General features: G+C 48.3%; 1 protein-coding gene across 2 annotated transcripts in view; it reads right to left on the bottom strand.

Annotated features, from left to right (window-relative positions):
* Positions 1-24,613, bottom strand: part of ELFN2 (extracellular leucine rich repeat and fibronectin type III domain containing 2) — a 53,808-nt gene that overhangs the window by 19,754 nt on the left and 9,441 nt on the right. Inside the window, exons 1-2 of one of the 2 annotated variants that reach the window (XM_019614955.2) lie at positions 21,910-22,060; positions 19,808-19,980 (exon numbers count right to left, since the gene is read on the bottom strand). The gene's annotated coding sequence lies outside the window, so the exon portion shown is untranslated. Of the gene's footprint in view, positions 1-19,807; positions 19,981-21,909; positions 22,061-24,613 lie in introns of those variants that run through there. The other variant, XM_019614957.1, reaches the window with a different exon arrangement.

Here is a 24,613-nt window from a genome sequence, read left to right as displayed (position 1 = left end):
TTCAAGCAATGAAAAAAAAAGCCTGAGAACAGAGTGCTGTAGCATCATGGACAGGACAAGTTACGTCACGGATAATGCATCTTGGGGTGTCCTTGGTGGTTTTAAAAGACACGGAACAAAAGGCACATGTCCTCTTTCCAGAGAAACGAGTTTAGGCAAAGCTAAACAGGCAATCGCCCGTGTTTCTGAAACTTGGTTTTATCTGTGAGCTAAGCAGGACGCAGAGACACCATGACCTCGGGGACTCGTGACTTCCTGGGCTCAGCGAGGAGCAGCCATGCCCTTTGTTATCCACAAAGGGGACGGTGCAGGGGGAACAGAGACAGCTGTTTCAAAGCGGGACCGCGGCGTTCTGACACAGCCTGCCCACGCACCCTCACCTATGTCGATAACTCCCCAGCCCGCAGCAGCAAGCAGCCATTCGGGCGGCTGATAAACGAGCAGTTCAGCCAGAGACCGCTTAATTTGCTCCTTGCCTTCTTTTGTCTGCCAGAGGCAGGGAACAATGCATGTTTGGAAATTGGCGGTGCTGCGTGTAGCATTACCAGGCTGGAGTTATACTGACTGCTATAGAAAAATTAAAAAATAGGAGAAAAGGGGAGAGGATTGTGAGCAGGAGAGAAGAAGGGGGGTGTGAGAGCCAGGGAAGAAGAAAGGAAGAGAAATGAGAGGGTATTGTATCCAAGGCTAGATACTATGATGATGGGGACATTAAGAATATGATAGATAGGCAGGAAAGGAAGGCAAACAGACGGAGGCAGACACTGTGAGAGAGACAGAGATGAAGGAGGGAGGGAGAAGGAAGACAGAGAGCCAGAATTAATTTAGGAGAAATACTGAAAACATAATCTTCTCAACGGGGGGAAAAAAAAAAGGGAGAGAATTAAACAAACAGCAACAGGAAACTGGGAAAGAATAACTTTTTTTTTTTTTATGAGCTTGTTAACATTTGTGAAGTTAAGTAACCTTAAATTTATGCCATTAATTTGCATGTATTACATTTTTTTTTTCTCCGCTGCCAGTTTATAGTCTCTGTGAAACCTTTAAAAAGTGGCTTTTTTTCCTGCTTTTCCCTTTGCTTGTGTTAATTAAAGCTTGTGATATATGTATATTTTTACACTGCTGCTGTGCTCCAGCATTTAATCATCAAATGGCCCTTTTTGCCTACTCCAGGGCCACTCTTCTCCTCCCCTCCACAGCAAAAGGAGGGGACTTCTGGTTCCATGCATCCATTCAGGGCTGTAAGCTCTCACTAGCCGCCTTCTTGTTCAAGACAGTGGTTATCACAACAGAGAGAGGTAGGAAGGCCCTTTAGATGCTGAAGAGTTAACAGCTCCAATCCACTCGGGCAATCACATCGCCATGCTGAAGCACACTGTATTTACACATTAGCAATCACTGGGGAGCCTTAAAATCGGATTCTCAGGGGAAATCCAAGCAAAGAACACACTGAGATTCCTAATGAAGCTGCTGGCAGCCAGAGCTGGGGGAGGCAGAAGTGATGGATCCAGCATAATCGCCTGCTGGCAGAAAAGGGGATGCAGGTCATCCTCCAGGGCTGTAATAGCATCCAGATCTAAGATGTCCATAAGCAATGCTGCTGCAGTAAATGCAAGTCTGGCTTTTCCCTGCTTCCATGAGGCTGCCCCATTCCCATCCCAGGGGCAGCAGACCTTCCTCGCTTCCCAAAGACTCTTCTTTCCAGGCAGACTGATCTCTCTCCTAAGCACATCACTGACTTTGGAAGTGCCCAAGGCCAATACAAAGCATAGCTGGTGGAGACCTTCTGGCAGTTGTCCCAGCTAGCATATTTCTGAGCTCAGCTGGACAGGAGTCCTGATCCTAAATGTGCTTTGATTGCTTTGCTCCTCTCTAAAGGATATGTCTCTCCCAGCTGTAAGCAGAGTTTGCTGAAGCAAGAAGAAGGTTGCTAAGCCCAGTTTGGATGCTGTTCTGTCTCTTGTGGAACTGAGGGGACTCATCTTGTTAAAAGCCAGCTGAGCTGAGATCACAAATGCTGATCAGACCTAAACAACCCCTGTGAGAGACACTGCAACCAGAGAAAGGAATAAGGGTGAATACTGGTCACAGCAAAGGTGGTGTTCACTCACTCCCTATAGAGGAGGCTTATCATCTCCTTGGGGCTCTGCGACAAGTCTATGGAGGGCTTGGCTGAAATGAGGTTGGAGAGAAGAGGCAAGGGAGGCAGAACAGTTTTTCCACACTGTCACTATTATTTTGCCATATGGGGGTGTTGAGCACCGGAGAGGATATTTTGATTTACTCCCTGGCTTACCGTTGCTGTGGCAACAGGAGAAATACAGGCCAAACTAGGCTGCATCTGCAATGTGGTGGTAATAGGGAGTTTGGGTTCCCATGTGTTTATTTGTTTGTTCGGCTGCTTGCTGGAGCCACATGGCAAAAAAGCACCGTTGAGATGGAAAGAGAATGGGGCCTGAATTGTACTCAGACGAAAACGCCCTCCCCTTGTATAGCACCAAAACAGTCATGCATGCACTCATACTCATGGCACACAGCCCAGTGAATGTGAGCACATACCCATGTGCTCACACATACACGGGGGTCTTCTGGCTGCTCTCCCAGGAAGTCCAATTTCTTGTTTTGTAGTTACAAAGCCCCTGTGCATCACACACTTTCTAGTAGAGCTCTGAAGCACAACAAAGTCTGGGGCCTACCAACTTGCATCAATTAGAGGCTTTCCTCTACCTTTTGTTCCATACACCTTAGTTAGCTGTGATGCTAAGGAGTCACAAGCAGCACTGGCTGCTGAGCAAATATTCTTCACTGCAAAAACAAACTCAGCCTTGTCTCATCGGTGATGTCTCTAGCTAGGAAAGATGAACTCCACTCCCAGCATTGGAGCAAGGCCTTGGGTCACGTACATGGGCCTACTGCAGATACGCCAACCACTGTGATGGCACCATCTTGTGGGTCTGACAGCGCATTTACCACCCCAGAAAGGAAGCTGTGGAGCAGTATTAAGTATTGCTTCCTTCATTCTCTTCCCTCCAGCCTGATGGAATCTGACTGTTCCCAACTTAAATCTGTGGCCTTTGGATAAAGGTTCAGTGTCCAGTGCATCCAAAACACTGGCCCTAGAGATCTCCTTCTAATCATGTGGAAAATTATTTATCTGTTGTCCCTCAACACCTCTGAGCTGGTTGCAGGAGAGCTGGAGGCACAGAAGAGGTTTATATGAGATCCTCTGAGGTAGAATGCCTCTAGAGCGGTCAATGCACATGGGGTCTGAAACATTATGAAGACAAGCGGAGGCGCTGAAAGCATAATGATATCCACAACGTAAATACTGCTGCTTGAAATATACTGAGGTGAAAAAGCAAAACCAAACATACAAATAAAATAAAATTAAAAAAAAACAACAGAAGAAAACAAAGGGGTTAGGGATGAGCTTGGAGAGCAAGGAGGATCTCCTCAGTCCCAAAAAGGATTATACAGCCACAGGGCATGTGTAGTGTAGGTATATGTGCTACAGGAGGGTTGTGAGCTTGCAGAACAACTGGGTACCCACAGCCCATGTGTGGAGGGGTGAAGTGGGCATCAGTTGACTCCTGCCTGCCTTTTCCCCCATCATTCCTGAGGCTCCATCTGTTTCCATTATTTTTTACACACATACACACACACACACACACAAACAAAAAAAAAGAGAGAGAGAGAGAGAAAATAAGCACTTAATTTCTAACCTAATCAGCCCTTCTCTCACTAATTAGCACCCTTGGAGCACATCCACAGGCTGTGAGAGATACTCTGGGGCTGATAATGACCCCCAACCTGCAGTTGCATATGCTGGAGGGTCAGGAGAGCCAAAAGCAAGCCAAGAAGAGGCAGGGGAGTGGTGACCTTTTCCATTTGTTTTTGTTCTTTTTCCTCACAAATCTGGGATACTGGAAAGAGAGTGTGTGTCTTTTTGGCATATTTGGCATGTATATGTATTTTTTCTGTGAGAGTGTGTGTGTGCATGCGTGTGTGTCGAAGAGGGGGAGAGCTGGAGAGGTTTTGAGGGAGGGGAGTGGAACAAAATACTGGCGCTGAGCCCAAACCTGAAACACATGCCAATTTGTGCCTCGTGCTGGTGGTAATGAAGGGCTCCGTTCAGGACACGCGGGACACTAATTAAGGGGCTTCAAAGGCAGCTTTCTGCAGAGCACTCTCTGAAGGGGGGCTGGGGGAGGAAGGAATACAAGAAGGGGGTGTTCTCCACTCAATGGAAGGCTTCTAGCTGGGGAAGGCACTTTTCTTTTCTCCCTGTCTCCCATGGCAACTTCTGCCCAGGAGAACCGAGGAGGTGTGAGCATCTGGCACCTTCAGGCCAGCCTTCCACAGCCAGTAAGCAAGGCAGGCCCTGGTGTTGTGCTCCCAGAGGGAATGGGGAACAGCACACTTTAAAAAAAAGAAAAAAAAAAAAAAACGCAAAGAAAGCCATAGGCAGAATAAGAAAAAGAGTAAAAAGGAGTTGGAAGGGAATAGAGTTGGTGTCATTGGTTGGCAATGGTAGCATCCATAGGAACAAGAGTTGTCTTTATTCTCCGGGGATGCTCAGGGAATAAAGACCTGGATCACCACAGAACACACCATGGCTGACTCATGTCAGTCATTTCCCCTGGAGTTACTTCTCATCACAACCAGGATGGTGCAAAATTTTTAAATAGGACAATGGGAAGGGCAGAAAATGGGCCTTCAGTGTGTCAGTCTGGGTACAGGTCTCTGGGCTTAGTTGGACACCGAAGACAAACCAGCTTTATACCCAAAGAGCTCTAGCTCTCTTTCAGAAGCTTCACAGACCTCTGTCCTACAACCACTAGGTACTGTAGACTCTATTATAGCTTCTATGTTGCTGTGTTGGAAAGAGGGAGACAAACCACGGACTGAGAGACATGACTCAGCCATGCCCATCACCAAGAAGTCTTGGCCTAGCTCTCCACTCCCTACCTGGAACCTTAACCACATGCCTGCCCACACTCCCTCCATGAGAGTAAGCATGAAACAGCAACTCTGGTGGAAAACAGGCCTCTGCTAAGATTGATTAAACGGGGACAGAGTGTGGGAGGAAAGAGAAGAATAAATTGGCAGAGAGAGCAACAGAGAGCTGGTGAGAGACGGGAAGAAAGAATGAGTGAGAAAGAGAAAAGAGAATGGAGGGTTATGTATGGATTATATTCACTGAGCCGTGAATCAAGCACAAATGTGAGGGAAAGAGAGGTGATATGAGCACATGAGAAGGAGTAAGAACTGAGAAGAGGCACACAGAGAACGGCAGAAGAACACAGCTTGAGAGATGATGAGCAGCATCATGCTTTGACCATCACTACCATCACTTATCCCCTTAAAGAATACTGCCTTGACCCATAGCTCCATTGGGAGCTGCCTCCTCAATGCTGAGCTGCCTTAGCACATATGGGGCTCACCTGGACACAGACATTTGGGGCTCAGGACCAGTGAGCCATAGGTACATGATATTTAGCTGAGATTAAGCAAAAAGCTAGTCCTTCAGTGCTCCTCCACAATTGTCCAGGCCTGCAGTTTATCTGACCTTTCTGCCTTCTCCTGTTCACTATCCTCCCATGCACCAACCAACACTTAAGTGCTTATTCCAAGTGACCTGCTCTGTGTCTACAGTGTTCAGTGCCACCTGGCCAAAACACAGCTGCCAGCAGCCCAGAGTAGAAGAGCAGAGCTGTGCCAACCCCTGGAGACAAGAAGGCAGGAGGCTCTAGAGAAGCACCTGTGTTGCAGCAAGCAGAGTTGTGACTCTGGCCAGCGAATGCCCATGGCAAAGCCAGCAGTGTGGAATGGTTCTGAATATCAGCTCTTGGGCAAAAGACTTCACAGGAATATCCAGCAATTCCCCTCTACTTGCCTCATGTGGCCCAGCTATGAGTCCTACTGCCCTGCCCAGGTGACTTTTGAGAAGAGATTCTCAGATTTCTAAGCATACAAAGTTGAAAGGGTTTGGATGCAGAAAAAGATGTACTGGAATTGGGCCAAGAACAGGTCTTTGCAGCTGCCAGGGTTGGAGAACATCCTGGGGTCTGCTGGGACTTGCTAAGGAATCAGCCTTCTGGAAGTGCAGACATAGTCTCAGCTGAAATTACCAGATACAGCTTTGGAGGGGCCTAGCCCCATCACTGCCTTGTCTCATATGAATGCATCAGTTGCAGGATAGTCCAGAAAGGCCCTGGGAACTCATGTGCCTGGCCTCCTTCCATCCCGCAGACCACTGAACGCTTCCTATCAGATGCCAACAACTGCTGAACCTTTAGTAAGAAAGCCACAAAAAGTCTAAATCAAACAGGAGGATGGGGCTGATCACCAATCTCTTCTGACCATGGGTTGAAATAACAGCAAGAATTTTCAGGTTCACAAAAATATAGCAGCCTTAGTTTCCATGGAGAGCGGAAACAAGGACATCCTCCAGGCTCCCCTTTCCTCTCCCATTTCTTCCTTCTCCTCCACCCTTCCTCCTCTGTACAATCCAAATTGGATGCCACACTGAGGAAAGATAAACAGGCAACTAGTGAATCACTCTTAATAAGTTTGAACTGATTATTATAGAGAAAAGAAAAAAAAGAAAAAAATCTAAAGGGAGGGAGAGAGAATCAAAGCTGGGATTACAGGCTTAGCAAGCATGAGTGCATATTCAGCCTACACTGTTCTCTTTGTGGCTCTGTCACACCGGTAGACTGCTAAGAGAGTTATACCATTACTAACATGACAGCATTGTCCTACCCAGCCTGGATTAGAAATCCCAGTGCTGCATGGAGGGGAAAAGTCCCTTGGCAGTGGCAGGCACTTGGCCTCACAATGCCTTCCACTCACAGCACGCTGGCCAGGCAGGAGAGATATTCAATTATCAGCCGTGCTCTACCTTTTCCTAGGCCAGCTTTCTCTTTTGTCTGATGGCTTTCTCCCTGGCCAGTGATGCTTGGTAAGTCTGTCACGCAAGAGGAACTCAAGATGGTCCGGGCAATTCCTGAATCAGGCAGGCTTCTCATGGCTGCCCCCCTCCTCCTTCTCCTCAGCAGTACACGATCTTCTCCAAGTGCCGACAGGATGCTCAGTCAGCAGGCGGTGAATATCTCCTGCATGAACACAGGATCTCTAACAACTGCCTGGAAAACAGGATATCTTCCTTCCCTGCTGGGCTGGGAGCACTGGCCAGTTGTGATTCTTTTGTGCTTCTCTGGTCTAAAATCATCCTACAGCCACGTAGAATCATAGAATCATTAAAGATGGAAAAGACCACCAAGATCATCCAGTCCAACCATCCACCTACTACCAATGTTGCCCAGTAACATGGCCCTCAGTGCCACATCTACGCAGTTCTGGAACACCTCCAAGGGCAATGACTCCACCACCTCCCTGGCCAGCCTGTGCCAGTGCCTCATGATCAAGATAATCAATTCACTCCTTAAGCAGGACTTCACCAGGTTTTAAACACATTAAAGGTGTGTGTTACTCTACTGCAGTTCCCGAACATCTACTCTGCTTCAGGTATCCCTGCTATAAGCACTATCCAAATCATCAGGTCACCAGCCACACTCTCATCCACTGATCATACACCACAAGATGTCTCTGTCACCCATCACTGGGACAGTGCCATTATGGTGCATCTCTGAGCTGGCCCAGGCTGACAACAAAAGGCAGGTCATAGCAATGAAGGATTCAAAAAGAAGAAAGTTGTCTGGGGACCATGTTATCTCATAGCCCTGGCAGCATCTTTGCTGATGTGGCCACTGAGCACTTGGGAGACCAGCTTGGTAGCACTGAGAGAAAATGAAATGGATGCTGTGCAAATTGGTTGTGTCAGCCCCTGGATCTCCAGAGAGGGAAGGAGGAGCAGGACTTGGAGTGGGAAAAGCAGTGAGCTGAGAGGAGGAGAGAATTGGGCATGCAGTGCCTGGAGGGTGAGGGTCAGGACCAAGAGTAGCAGAAGGATCTGCCTAGGACAGCTGCTCACCCAGATGGTCTCCACTCTGCAGCCTTCAGATCTTGCCTCAGCTCCAGCTCAATGGCCAGTGCTCATGGTCTCATCTCCCCACAACCCCATTCTGAAGCCAGTAAGGGCACTGGTGGGGCTGGCTCTGTACCACTGTGGGAACAGGGGCAGGCATTGTTCCCTGCTCGCTGTACCCCAGTGTTACTTCTGTCCCAACCCAGAGAGCCAAGGGAAAAAGCACATTTTTCATTCCCAAAGCTGCCCCAGGTCTAGGCTACAACATTTTATGGCCCAATTCTTAGCCTATTTGCATTTTATATTTTTATTTCAACTGCTGTTTGTTTCCAGGCATTTGGGATGCCTAATGATTTTCAAAGCACTGTTTATTTTAATCCCTCTAATTTATTAATACATTGGTTGGCCTCGAAGTGCTTGGGAAAGAAGACTTAGGAAGTTGTACCCAGTGCTTTAAATAAAGCATCGAACTGTCATATGATCACTTCAAAGCAACAACAAGCAGCTCACTTTGTTGGCTACATCGTGATACAGCCTCATGGGTCCTCCAGCTCAGTGGCTGTTTTCCTCATGCATGTCACCCTGCAACACAACCAAGCTCACCAACTCCAAAGATGAAGCAAAAATAGTAGTGTCCAAATGCAGCTCCTCATGAAAAATCTGCCCCTGCTCATCCTTTCATGTGTTGTTAGAATATAACAGGCCACCATGGTGCAGGTAATACAAATCATGCTGGCATCCACATGGATTTCCAGGCAATGTCATAATCATAGAATCATAGAATCATTTGAATTGGAAGGGACCCTAAGAGGTCATCTGGTCTAACTCCCCTGCAATGAATGGGACACCCAGAGCTAGATTAGGGTGCTCAGAGCCCCTCCAGCCTGACCTTGGATGTCTCCAGTATGGAGCAACCACCACCTCTCTGGGTAACCTGTTCCGGTGCCTCACCACCCCTATAATAAAAAAATTCTTTCTTATAACAAATTTACATCTCCCCTCTTTTATTAAAGGTGTACTTGACATCCAATCTCCACTCAACTCTCTTCAACTGAAGATACAGTTCCATGCACAGGACAGAACCTGGAAGAATGACAACTATGAACACTGCTAATCATGTGAGCAAGAGGACTTGAATCTCTAGTAGTCAGTCTCAATAGGAAGATGGGAGCCATAGGTGAGGTCTATTCAATTGAAAGCCCTCAGGTACCTTTTTCAGTGGTGGAGGGCTTACTGCACTTGTACATCTTGTGCTGAAGGGCTGGGGTGATTCTACAAACAGCTCTGTGAATGCAGCCTGAAGTTGCTGCTGGTTGTCATGATGAGTTAGTTGTGCTAGATGTCCTCCAGAAGCAGTGTTCTGCCTGGGAATATACAGTGCCTGCTGTTTATGGGGCAGGGAGGGGGGAGAACAAAGCCTGCCTGCCTGTTACAACAGCCAGGAGTGACGGCACCTTCACTCACATTCTCCTTGTGCTGGTGGAAGACAGACAGAAAGTTAGGTGCCTAAAGAAGAACAGTGATGGCATGGAAACTCTCTTACCCCAGGTGCAGGAAGGACAAAAAGGGTTTTGTAGTGCTGGTTGCAGAGTCATTTCTGGAGCATCTCCCTTTACTGAGACACACAGCTTCTGTCACTGCCAATGCATGCTGCACAGAAGTGTGCCCCAAGCAGGCTGTGTACCCATCCAAAGGCAGGAGCCTGTGAGCCCAGCGCTCAGATGCAGTGTGTCTGCAGGACAAATACACTCTTGGCAGGGCCAGGTCAGGTACCTTCCTGAGACTGGCTAACAGACTTACTTGCTTCCCCACCAAAGAAGAGGCCGGGAATTCCAGAGATATCTCTAGTTCTTGCCCTGACATCGCTGATGACCTATCACTGCTCATTGCTATGTCTCTAACCACTATATTAACATTTTTCCTTCTAAATAATAGAATCGTAGAATCATTAAGTTTGGAAAAGGCCTCTAAAGTCATCCAGTCCAACTGTTCACCTACCACCAATATAGACCACTAAACCATGTCTCTAAGTACCACGTCTACATGTATCTTGGACACAAATCCTGCACTACATTTCAAAGAATCCTTATTCTTTCCACACTTCACCTCCCAGCTGACAAATGGGAGCTCCCGTGCCCAGCAAAAGGGCTGTCTGCCACAGTGCCCACTCTCTCGCTGCTTCCTCTCAGGATGCCAGCCTGTCAGCAGAGCATCCCCTTCCCTGACTTCCTCCTGACTCCTGTGCTCACACCACATGCTGCCAGAACAACAGGGACCTCCGGGGAGGCACCAAGACTGCTCACCCTTCTTCTGTCCCTCCTTCCTTTCTCCCACTTCCTCCTCCTCTGAGGACTCCCTTAAGGCATCTACTCACACACTGAGAGGGACACCAATGACATCCAGCTGCCCTTTCACTGGCACACAGTGCGTGGCACCAATGTTTTGAGGGCACTGTCAACCACTCCAACAGTCCTTCCTTCCCTGCCTGGAGCCCTGAAGCCATCCAGCAGCCACTCGTGCTGCGTAGGAAAAGGAAGGATGGCCTGAACCCTAGCTCTGTGCTGTGTGCTGTGGACAGTATGTCATCTTCACCTTGCTAAGCCAGGGTAACTCTGCCTTCGGCGTGCTGGGAGAGGTGGTGCTTGCAAGCATTTAGGTGATGAAATCCAGAAGAGAGAGGACATCCTGCTGCCTGCAGTGTCAGGGGATATCTCACTGTCAGGCTTGTGTCCTTCCTTTCCATCTGTGCCTGACCCTGCTCAGCTCCCTGCCCTGGTGAGGCACATGCTCTTTCTCTTGCCTATTCCCAGAGGGGCAAAGAACTCTCTGCTTTAGCAAATCCTCAACTCCCAGCTCTCCTGGGCTTGGAGGAGATAAAGATCCTCGAATCAGGATTTGAATTGACTCCTCAGCTTGAAGATGTCTCACTTAAGGAGAAAGTCAGTGTAAATTAACACTGATCTCTACTCTCAAGTGATGAGGACTTTCCAGAGAAATAACAAGAGGGGCAGCAGACAAATCAGCTCTCAGAGCTGCCCTGAGAAAAACAACAAGCTCCTGTTCTTAAGGCCAAAACCCTTCTCGCTCTCTCTGTTGATCCCTTTGCATCTTTTCTTCCATTGCCGCTACAGTCCCTCAGCAAAAAGCACAGCCATGGAAAACTAGCCCCAGAAGGAAGTCCAAGAAAGGCCAGGCCCTTGAGGATCCCACCTTTCTTACCTATGAGCACAGACAGGAGCCATCTGGCCCCAGGAGTCCCTCTCTACCACTTAAATCAAAGTCTTGGAAAAAAGAGCAGAACCTGAAAAACATATGGTGATGCCTTTCCATGTTACTCTCCCAGCCTGTGACAAGTTGAAGCCTGAGGATTTCCTGAGCTGGATGTGGTCTGAATTTACTAAGCCTCAAAAACATTTTTTTTCAGCATTCTCATTTAGCTTCTACTCTAACTGCACTGCATTATAAGTTGTGCACTATAGCTTCATACTCAGGTGCATTTCTGATGGAAAGAAATGGGATAGAGAAAGACCCCAGTCCTTGCCATGTGGTGGGTCTGTGAATGCAGGGAGGAGGCTGCGTGGTCCTCATCCACACTCCTCTGCACAAATGAAAAGTGATGAACACACTGGGAATGGCAGTAGCGCTTGGGTTGGACACATGGGTCCAACCACAATGGGGAGTCCATCACTGCATTCACTTGCATTCAATGTGTCTGTACAAGACAGCTGGTGCAAACGTCTCACTGTGAGAGTTTATGTGAGAAGTAACTCATAGGACATGTCCCAGACTGTGAGCACGTGAGCCGACCCCACAGATTGTACGCCGTGTGCCGTATGATGGCCAGAGGGACTGTCCACTGGGAGCCTTCCATCCAAACCAGCTGACAGCTGCTCTCCTGAGTTTCCTGGACACCAATAATGTTTTCCCTTTTCTAATCTCCCTGATGTAAATCCATTCACAATGAGTGCCTAGAGACTTTTAATTCCATCGGCATTAAACTCACTAAAACCTCTATTACCAAAAGCTTTTAGGATTTTCCCCAGAATCTACAAGTCAGGTTTGTAACATGACAGAACTCCACCTCTCCAGGGCGTCTGAGAAATTAATTTGTTCTTTCTAAATGCCAGGATCGCTGACCAGACATTCAATGCATTCCCTTTCCCATTGGTAAGCTCCAGTTGCTGATCTGACATGGCCATTCCCAGGTGCTCAGCTGTCTTCTGAAGCATCAGTAACAGTGTGAGATGAGCTCCCGCCTTGTAAGAGTAAAGAGGAGATCATCTGCCATAGCAAGAGCAGCACAAGAGTTTCACAGATGTGATATTAAGAGCAGAGATGTCTCCTGCAGTGGTCCCTCGCTGCACTCGCAGAGCAAAAGGACAGCGAATGCGTCACGGCACTGATGTTCACCAGTGCTGTAACAAGTGAGGAGGTAATGGGGTTTCATTTCAGAGCTGCACACAGCTCGGTACTGTAAAAGCACAAGGATTATCCAGCTACACCTCAGCTACATTCTCAGCAGAGAATGTGGCTGGGTGCCAGGACGAGTGGAAAGTGGTGGAGTGGGGCAGAAAGCTGTGAGTCAGTGAGTGAGGTTTCTAAGTGCTATAATACTACGGAGATGGTGCATTTATTGCTTGGCCCTGGAGGTTCATCAGTTGAAGTAACGGAGCAGAGAGATGCAATCATCTCCTGATCCCAGAGGTCTTTTTAGGTGCTGTAATAGGGTCGTGGTGATCAAGCAGTCTCTCAAGCCTTGGGGTTGCTGGCACGCAGCAGAGGTGACATCAGCGTCTCTCAACCCCCGCAGCCCTGAGCTCCTGGATTCCAGGAGAAGTGCCGGAGACGTCGCTTCAACCCCAGAGGTTCGCAGGAGCTGGGATGATGTCAGCATTTAAACGCTGCCAAAGTTCCCTCTGGCAGTGCAGAAGATTTTATCCCCATGGAAAGGTGTGACAGTGACCCCAGATTTCTCAGTACTGGGATGCGTGCCTGGCTGCCCTCCCTCTGTCCGCATCAGCTGCAGTGGGTGTAGCTCTGAGCTATCCACCAAAAAAAAAATTCACAGCTCTAAGAATACAAGAGAGCTCAGGGATCCAGCCAAGAGCAGCACGCAAAGATGATCCTCAGTGTTTGTTTTCCTGGCTTAAAAACATTTCCCTGTGCAAGGAGTCACTCCACTCACACCTCGTGGGCTGCCCAGGAAGGAAACATACTAATGAGGAGATTGCTACACACATAGAGCTACAAATCAAACTCTGTATAGACTCAAGCTAGCCAAGCAGTGAGTGGCTTCAGCATCCTGTATCATGTGTTCATTAAAAAAAAAATCCTCAAGAAATGAGAACATGCTCCTGGCTAGAGAATCTGTAGAACAGGAAAGAGGAAATTATTCAGCTCTTTGCACCAAAGAGGAGAGCAGATAATCAGGTAAAGTTCCAAAGTTTGTATAGGCTCAGGGATTTCTCTCCTTCTCCCTTCACCCCCGACAGAATCTGGCTGCTGGGTTCCAGCTTGGCCTAGTTCATGGAAAGGATGCAATGCCTGTTTATCCTGGCTCTACACTTAGAATCATAGAATCATTAAAGTTGGAAAAAATCTCTAAGATCACCCAGTCCAACCATCAGCCCATCCCCACCATGCCCACTGACCATGTCCTCAGTGCCACATCTACACGGTTCTGGAACACCTATAGGGACGGTGACCACACCACCTCCCTGAGCAGCCTGTTCTCTTTTGGATAATAAATTTTTCTTAATATCTAACCTGAACCTCCCCTGGTGCTCAGCTCAGGCGGGATGTGAAATCACGGGCAGTCTCCCAGTAATGTCTGGGAACTTTCCAGCTGAGGTCTGTGACCTCAGGCGTTTTCAAGGATTGATGCAGTTGCTGAATTTTGTGTGTGCATGTTGCTTGGTTTTCAACTGAGTTTAAGTTCACAGGATGAAAACTCTGCTTTCCTATTAACTTTGACAGGATTATACCAGTTTAGGTGAGGAAATAATGTGACTCCATTCTTCCCTGACCTTGTGAATGCTCCCAAACACAAGCGATGCTTGGAAGAGTCAAGACATGAGAAGAAGGCCTCTGTTTTCATTCTAAGGACATTATTAAGGGAAAGTGTACACTGAGCAGCAACGATACCAGAACAGAGATATATATACATGTCTCATGGATGTCATCACTAGATATTTTGGTGGAAAAGGTGGAAAAACTCAAAGCAGACAACTGAAAGACAATGTGCTCTTATCTTCATTCTCCCGTTGGCTTCTAGGAGTTACAGGATAATATAGGCTCTGAAGACTAAACCTGAAGGTTCAGGCTGCAAAATTGAGCTTGTCCTTTATTAAAGCCCATTCACTACTCTTGCTCTCTTCAAAAATATGCAAAAAGAACGCTATGAACCTTGCTAAATTCCTATTTCTCATGACATAGCACTCCGAAGACCAACTATATGAATCTCAACACTATGCATTTTGATTTCACTGTGCATTCCCTCACTCCCGTGTGATCAGGGTACTCACAATTCTCAATTTTATTTTGCCAACAAAGACTTCCACTCCGCTGCCTAAATCTTTGCCTTCTCTATCTCTTCAGTTGGGGATGTCCATAGGCTTTCCATGAGAAATCCTGAACAATTTGAACTCTTCAGTGTCTCCTTGGAAGCAGGCTGATGATGTCAGCTCAGTGCACCACAGATGTACCAAGAGTCTTCCAAAGCAGTCTCTACCCACCACCTCCATAGCCAACAGCTACCTTGCCTGTTCAAGGATAAGAGTACATGGAGCAGAACTCTGCAGTGAGCTCCCTGACATCTACCCATGCTGGTACACTTCAGTGTGTCTAAAGGACTGCAAGGCTGCCCTGCAATGCCTATTGCTTTGAATGTATCAACACTGTGTTTTGATCTCCAGAGAGCAGCACATGTGGTTTAACAGAGTTCTCTTTCCACAGAGTTACCCACAACCCTTTCTGGTCTCATCTAACTTAATGATTTTGTCTTGTGTGCAAATTTTCGTACAGCGTCTCTCTCCTCCCACCTTTCCACATCATTAAGCAATATATTAAATCACATGGGATTTGGAAGAAAACCTGGAGGCCACATTAACCTCTTGCCATGGTGAAACTCGACTGTTTAATCCCCTCATTCTTCCAGTCTCTTACTCACTTTTTTTGATCTATGTCAATATTTTGTCTCTCACTGACTACTTAGCTTCTTTAGTAGCTCTTGTGTAGGATCTTTCAAAAGCCTTTTGGAAATCTAAATACATTATATCAATTGGTTCTCCTTTATCCACTGCTTTATTGACACATTCAAAGAGTTGTAGGAGATTAGCAGGATGCGGTTTTCCTCTGCTGAACCCGTGCTGGTTAGGCCCTATCAGACTGCAATCTTCCAGATGTCTTCAGTGTTGCTTTTTAATTATAATTCCCACCAGTTTCCCAGATACAGATGCAAAGCTTACTGATCTTTAATTCCCCAGATCATCGCTGGAGCCTTTTTTTAAATATAGGTACAACATTTGGTCTTCTGCAATTCCCCGAATCAGTAGCTTTTTTTTTTCTTTTTTTTTCCCCACAAGAGATTGCATATTTTTGTTAGCAGCTCGATCACTTAAGCTCCTTCCAAACTCTCAGATTTAACCATCTGGACTTGATAACTTATTGTTCAGGGAAGGGGGGGGAGGTTTTGTGGGAGGTTTTTTTGTTATTTTTTTAGGATTGGCTTTGTCCCAGCACCCATTATTCTGCCAGCATAGTTTCCAACAGTTCCTTATCTAAGCAGATACGGAAGAATCTCACAAACACTGTTGGTAGGGACGACTGATATAAGAGAAATCATAAGAGAATTCAGCTACCCAGCAACATCCTAAAAATGGAGATACTGAGTCACTTTAAACACAGGAGGTGACTGGAATTGATCAGTGTGAGTTTTCTTGGATAACTTCCACCCTATTCTGTCCGACCAGGCTAGTTTTGCTCATTTGTTTGGGTCTCTTGCTAAATAGTTATTTCCACCTTGACCCCAGAAGATTCAGGGAAGAAGCAGAACTAGCTTTATTATATACAGCTCCTGGTGCAACAAAAAGAAAGCGACCTCAGTGCTGGGGGACGCATGAACCTGGGAGGAGATGAAACCCAGAAAGGATGAAAAGAAGTAAATCAGAAGGTGAGCAGAACAATGCAGGGCTGTTAGCTCCATTGATTGCCTTTCAACTGTGATTCAGCCCCAAGACATGAAATGCAATGGGAAATGCTGGGGAACTCAAATAAGTAGCTCCATTATATGTGTGTTTCTCCCTTTGTGCAAGGCTGGTTCTCCATAACTGTCTCCATGCTAGCTAGCTTTAGAACAAGAGAGTTCAGCTCAGGGCACAGCCTGATGGCCCTGATGCACCACTGACTTCAAGCCATGAGACCTGTTGGTCCCACAACACACAAACAGGGTGGAAGCTCATAATAAGCAAAAAGCAGCTACATGGTTGTGTCCCAGATACATCACAATGAGCATGTGCCCAGCTGTAGGCACATGTTCACACATTCACCTGCAACACCATCTGCAAACCAGCACCAGCAGTGAAGTTTCTGAAAACCTTCTCCAAACTGCCACACTCTCATCACAAATCACTGCGAATAGCAATAGGAAATCAGTCTACACCTTCTGTCAAGCCTGGTATACCCATCTTAACTGATGGACACATAGAATTGTAGAATGGGTTGAATTGAAAAGGGCCTTAGAGATCACTGAGCCCCAACCCTCTGCCATGAGCAGGGCTCCCACCCAGCAGGTCAGGCTGCCCAGGGAGCCATCCAACCTGGTCTTGAACGTCTCCAGGGATGGGGCATACTCAGATGTATTTTGCAAAAGAGAAAGAGAAGTTCCCATAAAACCCTCATTTATTTGCTGCTGTTCAGTTCTAAAGAAAGATATTAATGGGGCAATTGCAGAGCAAAGTCAGCCTCCTGCAGCTGGCTGAATTCACTCCTTGCAGCCACTGCCTATGTGAGGTAATGTGGCCATAAATATTTCTCAGAAGCAGCCTGAAGGCAAATCACATATTCGCATGTATCTTAGGGAGCCTGTGAACCCCTCTAAAGCTCCACTAATTCCAGTTCAGAGCAGGGCCATTCCCATCAGTACCCCTAGAGACAAGGACAGGAAGCAAGAGGCCACCTCTCACCACCCCACACAAGGTCTGGGCCCGCAGCCCACCCCATACACCAGGCCTTCCTGCAGGAGGAGACATGGAGGCAGTGCATATCCCACCCAGCTGCTCCATCTTGCAAGGCTGAGTTCCTCTGTCACACACGTACGTGCACCATGGGGCTGTCCCCATCCACTCAGCATGTCTGAGCAACAGGGTGATAGAGCCGGGGGTGCCTGGTCTGTCCCCCCGCCTGTCATAGCCTGTACCAGGGTCCCCTTGACTCCTGTGATGCCCAAGCCACAGCATCTCAGGGAGGCCCAGCCAAGAGGCCCACCCTCTGCCAATGAATCCCCACTCTGTTTCCACAGTGACGAGCCACAAGCTCCCTTTCTCCTCCCAAACAAACGGAGGCTTGAGTGCATCACCACTTCAGCCCTGGCACACGCGCCCGGTCATTATAAATTCTCCTCCAGCGTCCATCTCCACACGATGGTCAGCACACAGCCAGGCCAGAAAGGAGCCCATAGGCTGCACATCTCTGTCCCTATAGCATCCCTCTCTGCAGCCCAAAGCAGCCCACTCCACTTAACGGTAGAGGAAACGGAGACATAGCACAGTGACCTTACTGGGCAGCAGCAAGGCACCACTCAACAGCCCTTCAGGAGAGCCAGGCCATCAGCAGGGGACATGCTTGTCTCTTTAGGGTCTCCCTGAACCCAGCGTGGGGCTAGGAGAGGTGGAAATAGAGAACTGGTCTTCTGCCCCGCTGCTCAGCACTCCCCCAGGCACTAGGGAGACAAGGGATGTTGATACTCCTGAAAGGAGAGCAGAGGTTCCTGGGATGAGATGAAGATCGCTCTCTGCTTAAACTGCAGTTCAATTCCCTCTCAAATCAGCTTGCCGGACAGGAGGGACTGAACCAGGCTGGCTGCAGCATGCAATTGCATCTGTCAAATTTGTCAGCACACACACAGTCCTGAACATGTGCAAGATGTGGAAGGACAAACAACATTGGAGCCAGCATCAAACTAAAGTGGTGCAGACAGATAACACCCACTGCAACATAAACCTTGCCAGCAGAGAGTTAAGCCAACATTGTTTTCTAAACAAATCTGAACCGGTGGAGTGAGTTCATATTGGATCAGCATTTTCCACCATGTAGCCACAGCAGTTTTGAGCCGACACCAAGCTCCCTAGAGCTGGATTTATTGCCTTGTCCACCCCGAGTCCATGCCAAAGTCAAGTCCTGAGAGGGGTGAGGAATTTAACCAATGCCAAAAAGGCTCCAGCCAGGAGGAGCTCACTTTCTGTAAACTCCCCAATAACAACAACAAATGTGACCATGCGGTCACGCTCCCTGCCAGACCCCAGCTACGAGTGACACATCAGTAGCACCATGGTCCCTCCATCACCTGCAACACATGGGCACTCGTGTGTGTTCAGGCTGGCTGGCATGAATCACAGGGGAAAAGATCGCTCGGCGGTGTTGTCAGCTGGCAGCAACATCCAGGAGCATCAGCCGAGCAGAGCTCTTGCATGGTGTGCTCCAAGGGAAGGGAGGATGCTGCTGAAGAAGGGACAGGCAGCAGAGAGGTACCCCAAAAGAGGAACAGCCGGAGAGGAGTAGTTGTTGAGGGGATGGGGTGGACATAAAGGGGATGCCAGCAAAGGGCATCTGGGAGAAACAGTGCAGCCCCTGACTCCAAAAAATGAGGATCAACTGTGCAGAACCTTAAATCGCAGAATGCCAGGTATGAACCCCCAAACCCTCCCTCCCAAAGCCGCTCACAGGGCCTGCCCAGACACAGGGAGAAACAGCTGCTCCTCACTCCATTCCGTTCCTCACACTACAGCACAAAAATAGAGCATGGAAGTAGCACAGCTGATCGTCCTGTGTTCCCCAGTGGGAAAGGGCACTGAAGGCACTGCAGGCAGTGGGGGCCTGGGCTTTGCACCCCAAATTGGGTCAGGTTGGGCACAGGGCCCCTCTGCTTCCTGTGCATGGCAATTGGCGTTCCTAGGTTATGAAACAGATGGGCTCTTGCAGGAAAACCCCCCTTTCTGCTGGACAGAAGCACCAGGGGATAGCAGATAAGCAGGGACAACAAGCATCCAAAAACAGCACCAAGCTGGGCCAGGTACCAGGGAAGGGATCGAGTTGGAAATTGGAGGCCATCACACTCCTCAGTTAATGGAAATGCCCAAAATATCAGTGATGTGAAGCAGGAGAGGTAAACCTTGCCTGCCCCACAGCCAGCAGCGCAATGCCCACTCCTGCTCTGCTGCAAGATGCAGCCCTGAGGGGACCCAAGCTTTGCTGGGTCGGAGCAGCTGCCTCCTCCTCCATCTCTCTGCAGCATCATCCTGGCTGCCCCTTCTCCCCACATACCAGGAACTGGGAAGAAAAATGCCACAGGGAGAGGAGCAGGTAGGTGTGTGCGAAGGCAGAATGGCAAAGGAGGGGACTGTGCAGAATGACCCCGCTGCGTTTCCATCTACCATGCCACAAGCCTGCAAGCCTGACCACCCCACAGAAAGGCTGGAAGGGAGAAGCCCTGCACTGCTGGGGTTTCAGGATGGATGGAGAAGCCCCCACCTCTCCCCTCCCTCGCACCTCTGGGGAAGAAGCAGGAGGGAGATGTAGGCGGCCGTGCCAGGGCTCGCTTACCTCGTGGTGCCAGGGGGGACACGGTTGCATGGGGGGTAAATCCACAGCTCTGCTCTCTCCCAGCGCTGGCAAGGGCCTCTTTGCAGTCACATCGAGGAGTGGCCTGTGGGTAGATGCTCCAGCTCACCGCTCAATCGAAGCTGCCGTGGATTCATTGCGAGAGACTTTGCTTTCTGTGAGGAGAGGAGAAAAGGAGGAAAAAAAGAAAAAAAAAAAACACACCAGCTTAAGACTTGGAGGCTAGATTCACTTCTTTCTTAGGTTTCCAATGGCAACTGAATATACCACAGATGAAGATCCAGTGTGTGTGTGTGTGTGCGCGCGCGAATGTGCGTGTGTGGGAGGGACGGAGTGATGCACAGCTGCTGAGTCCACAGGCAGCGTGGGGTGCAAGCGAGCCGGGGCGGATCAGCATCGCTGAAACAGGCAGCTGGACATGGGCAGCCAAGCAGACAGACAGATGGAAAGGGATTTGAAGGATGGAGAGAGGGCAGCCTGCATCCTCAAGGGCCAAGCAGTCCCATGGGGAACAAAAAGGAGACAGCATCTGGGTGCAGGGCAAAGCACCTGGATGACGATCAGACAGACACATAGCATCTCGCTCCTTGTGCCCCCACCGCACTTAGTCTGCTGCACACACACTCGTGTCACATTTCTCACACCTTGCTGCATCACCTTGCACAGACCCCCAACAACTTAGCCCCTCCGGAGTGAAAGGTGCTGCCTTCCCCTCCTGTGCTGCACAGCGATGTTTCAGACAACCATCGCTCAGCCACATCAGCTACACTCAGCCTGTACCACCACTCACGAGTACACAGCAAAGGCATTTCTGTACGGCCCAGTGAACACTGACCCTTGCACAAATGCACGCTGAATACCTGCACATATCTACCCTACACAGACACCTGACTGCTTACTCATGATTTTCAGCACACATGAACACATCATTTGATAGACCCACCTCTGTATCTACCAGCAGGAACAGTGCCAAATACACACATACGCGCACACACATATTTATATCAGCGCAAGCAGTACACCAGTATATCACCATGCATACATCAATAAGAAAACAAAAGACCATAAAACACCCTGACACATTTAGGAATATAAGTCAAACAAGTACCACTGGCTGCATCTCACACACAAATATACTATGCTTACAAATTGCCTGCAGCACACAAACCGATAGCATCAAACACTGTTACCCACCTAACTCAGCCCACACAGTGGCATACCATCCTTCTGGATCCTAACCGCTAGCCCCAGCATCATCAAACACCAGCCATATTCTGTCACATGGAAAACACAAATACTCGTCAACATCCAGCACAGGCAGGCAAACACAAACTACACATGAAACACAGACAGACAGCATTACTCACCCCAAAAACCAAATAAATACAACATCCTTGAAAGTTAGGAAGATACAAATCACCCTGGAGACCACTTCAGCGTTCTCTGCACCTGAGCACATGCACACCAATGGCACATCAGCTGTCCTTATCTCCCAGTTCTTCATTTCTTTTGCACTTCCTCTCATTCTACCCATTTATTCCCCATTCATTTCATCATCTCTCAGCAAAGCCCACATAGCTGTCCACTGACACAGGCTGCAGCTCCTGGAGACAAAGTCACTGGAGCAGAAACCTTGTAACACCATCCATGCTCATCCCTCCTCCCTTCCTCCTTGCTACTCATGTGCATAAATTGCGTGCAAGGAAGAGTGCATTGAAATTTGGTGATAGTGCCATTAAGGGACAGAAGTGCAAAACCTCAGTGTGGTGAAAGTGTACATGAACCCCTACGGGATGGAGAGACCTGGCCAGCTCCCTCAGGACCTCCTGCAACCAGGAGCAAGTCATTCCAGGGAGCTATCTACTCACACACACTCTCCAGCTTCCAAAGCCCTTCATAAAGTGTCCCTCATCCTCCTTGCCACCACATACAAATGCATCTTCCCCACCATTACTCAGTGTCTCCACTGCCCAAAGTCATCTACTTCACACCTCCTTCCAGAGCCTTCCCACCTTCCTGCACATGCATCACACACACCATCATGCAGCAGCATTAAAAAACAACAGGGAAGTCCCCAGCACTACCTCAACACATCCAGCTGCTCCCACTTGCTCTCTCAGTTTGGATGTTAGGAGGAAGAATTTCTTCTTGAAAGAGTGGTGCTGCAGTGGCACAGGCTGCCCAAGGAGGTGGTGTGGTCACAGTCCCTGGAAATGTTCCAGAACCGTGTGGATATGGCTCTGAGGGACATGGTGAGTGGGCATGGTGGGGATGGGCTGACAGTTGGACTAGATCATCATAGAGGTCTTTTCCAACCTTAAGGATTCTATGATTGCATGATTCTACCACTGGCACCATTCTCTTTTCAGAAGTGCTTGCAAAGGAGCACAATTTTCTCTCTGTCATCCCAACTTGGTCCATGCTCCCAGGCAATTTCAGCCTGCTAGCAACGTTTCCTCTCTGTTATGCTCAACTATACCTGCACGCCTCTGCCCACAAACATCAATTGTGCATTACAGGAAATGAATAATGCAGGCTGAAAGGGGACAAGTGAGAGTCTGTTGGGCCTCAGCAAAGCACATGTACAGAGTGGAGCAGAGAGGAGGTTGCTTCATTTTATCAAAGCTAACAGACGCTGCTGAATCTGGAAAAGCCACAACAGCCTTAAGTGCTACTTGGGTTAAAGCGCTGTCATGAGGGCAATTTAAAGAGGGCTCTGGACTCAGGGTTTCTAATACGAGCTGAGAGGTGACACAAAGGCATCGTGTTGGTAGGCAAGGAGGATCTTCATTGCTGAGATACTTAGCACTGAGCTAAGCAGCCAAAGAGAGCTGTCAGTTGAAAGGGAAACCAGCATCCTAAACTGACCTCCAAACCATCTGCTCCTGTGCTTCAGGGGCATGGAATAAGCAACACAACTGGCTAAACAAACAGCAGAGAGAGAGAGCAAGGTGAACAGGAGCAAGAGGTACGTGTACGTGTGTTTGCATGTGTATGCTTGCATGGCATTCATCTCATTCATCTCTGAGGATGTGTTTTGCTACAGTCTGATTTTGGGTGGTTCTCTGTGGAGCCAGGAGTTGGGTTCAGTGATCCTTATGAGTCCCTTCCAACTCAGGATGTTCCGTGGTTCTGTGATTTTCATATGTCTAATTTGTGCAGGCAAGCAAGGAGACCAGGAAGATGCAAAAATGTGCATCTGTCATTGTGGCCATGGGACATGGGACAATGCTGAAAGGGGACAATGAGTACAATCTGCTGCCATGTGTGTACATGGGTGTGCGGGAAACATGGGAAACAACATGTCCTCTGAATGTTTGTGTCCATGTATGTGTGGGACTGTTTCCTATGGGCAGCACCTATGCGCTCACCAATGTTTCTGTACATCCACAGCCTGAACATCCCAGTGGATGCAATGCTATGAGTACACACAAAGCTATGCTAAGTGCGTATGCTGTGTTCCCCCTGGGCATGTTCATATTCCTGGAGAAGGCATACCTCTCTGGGTGGAAGAGCCCATCTGCCTCCTGCACTGTCTCTCCTTTGGGTCTCTGCTTCTCCTTCCTTGCCTTCCCTCAGATCCCCTCCCTCACTGCAGCAGTCTGCCCTGTTGTTGCCCTCCCATGCAATAACACACAGCCAGGGAATCCCCTTCCTTGTAGTTCCCCAGTATCTTCCCATATCAAGAGCCAGAAGGAAAGAAAACCTTGCTCAGCAACCTGAGCTGTACTTATTCCCTTCAGTGTTTTTGTTACCCCTTGTTAGTCCTCAGGATCTGCATCACAAACCTCCACCCAAACTCTGAACTTCTACTACAAACCAGACTTGAGGTTCACATCCAGTCCCTGGGCCATGCAGAGCTGACATAGCCCAAGTAGGACAGCTGAAGATAACAGAGTTAGTAGACAGCAGATGTTATATCCAAGAGTATAAAACAGAATCCTGACTGGCTTACAATTCTCCAGCCAGCATCACCCACAACTGGGTTTGATGTGTACCACGTAACCTCCTGGCTGGGATCCAAAGCATGGAAACTGCTCACTGAAGGATCTCTTGGGTCAATGGCCCTTTAATAAGAAGCCCCAAAGCCATTTCTTTGTTCCCTTACCCAGTTCTTCAAATCACTACCTTCCTCCCAAGTACCTTACCCTGAGCTCTGTATATTTCTCCCAGAGCTGATCTAAATTACTCCCCAAATTGAACTGCAAGCAGTCAGCCTCCATTTTTGGCTTTGACTTTGCTTTGTGTCCCAGTCTGCTTCTGTTCCCTCTGGAGAAATAAACTAGCACACAGGAACCAGACGTGAAAAACTAGCCACCTTCCCCGGCAGTTTCCCAGCAAGCTGCAGTTCTATCCTGGCCCAGGATCTCACATTAGCCCTAAAAATGGAATCTAACACTTAAGCTCCATCTTTTTTCCCTTCACTGAAATCCACAATCCGTGATAATCACAAAATTTACCCAACCCTATATGCTGACAGCCTCTAAACTCATTGTCATCTCCTTTAACCTGTTCCCAGCTTTCTCTGAAGAGGGACCCAGCCTTCCACCTTCTTGTTCACCAGCAAGGCAATAAACTTCTCCATGGCAAATCCCTTCCCCAGCATTTACCCCACATCCTACAGGCTGGGAAAGTCCATCTCTCTGATCCTTTAGACTTATAGTGCAGTCCTCTGGGAGTCAGGCCAGGATCTTCTAATTATTTGGGGTTTTGATTTTTTTTCCCAAGAGAAGATCTCTACATGCAGCTAAGGCAGTTTGGGCAACCTTTTCACTGCTGGAAATCACT

Source organism: Meleagris gallopavo, chromosome 1 (assembly GCF_000146605.3).
Source record: "Meleagris gallopavo isolate NT-WF06-2002-E0010 breed Aviagen turkey brand Nicholas breeding stock chromosome 1, Turkey_5.1, whole genome shotgun sequence".
Taxonomy (NCBI): Eukaryota; Metazoa; Chordata; class Aves; order Galliformes; family Phasianidae; genus Meleagris; species Meleagris gallopavo.
Note: the sequence above shows the minus strand (reverse complement) of the source record. Positions and strands in the feature narration are given on the sequence as shown.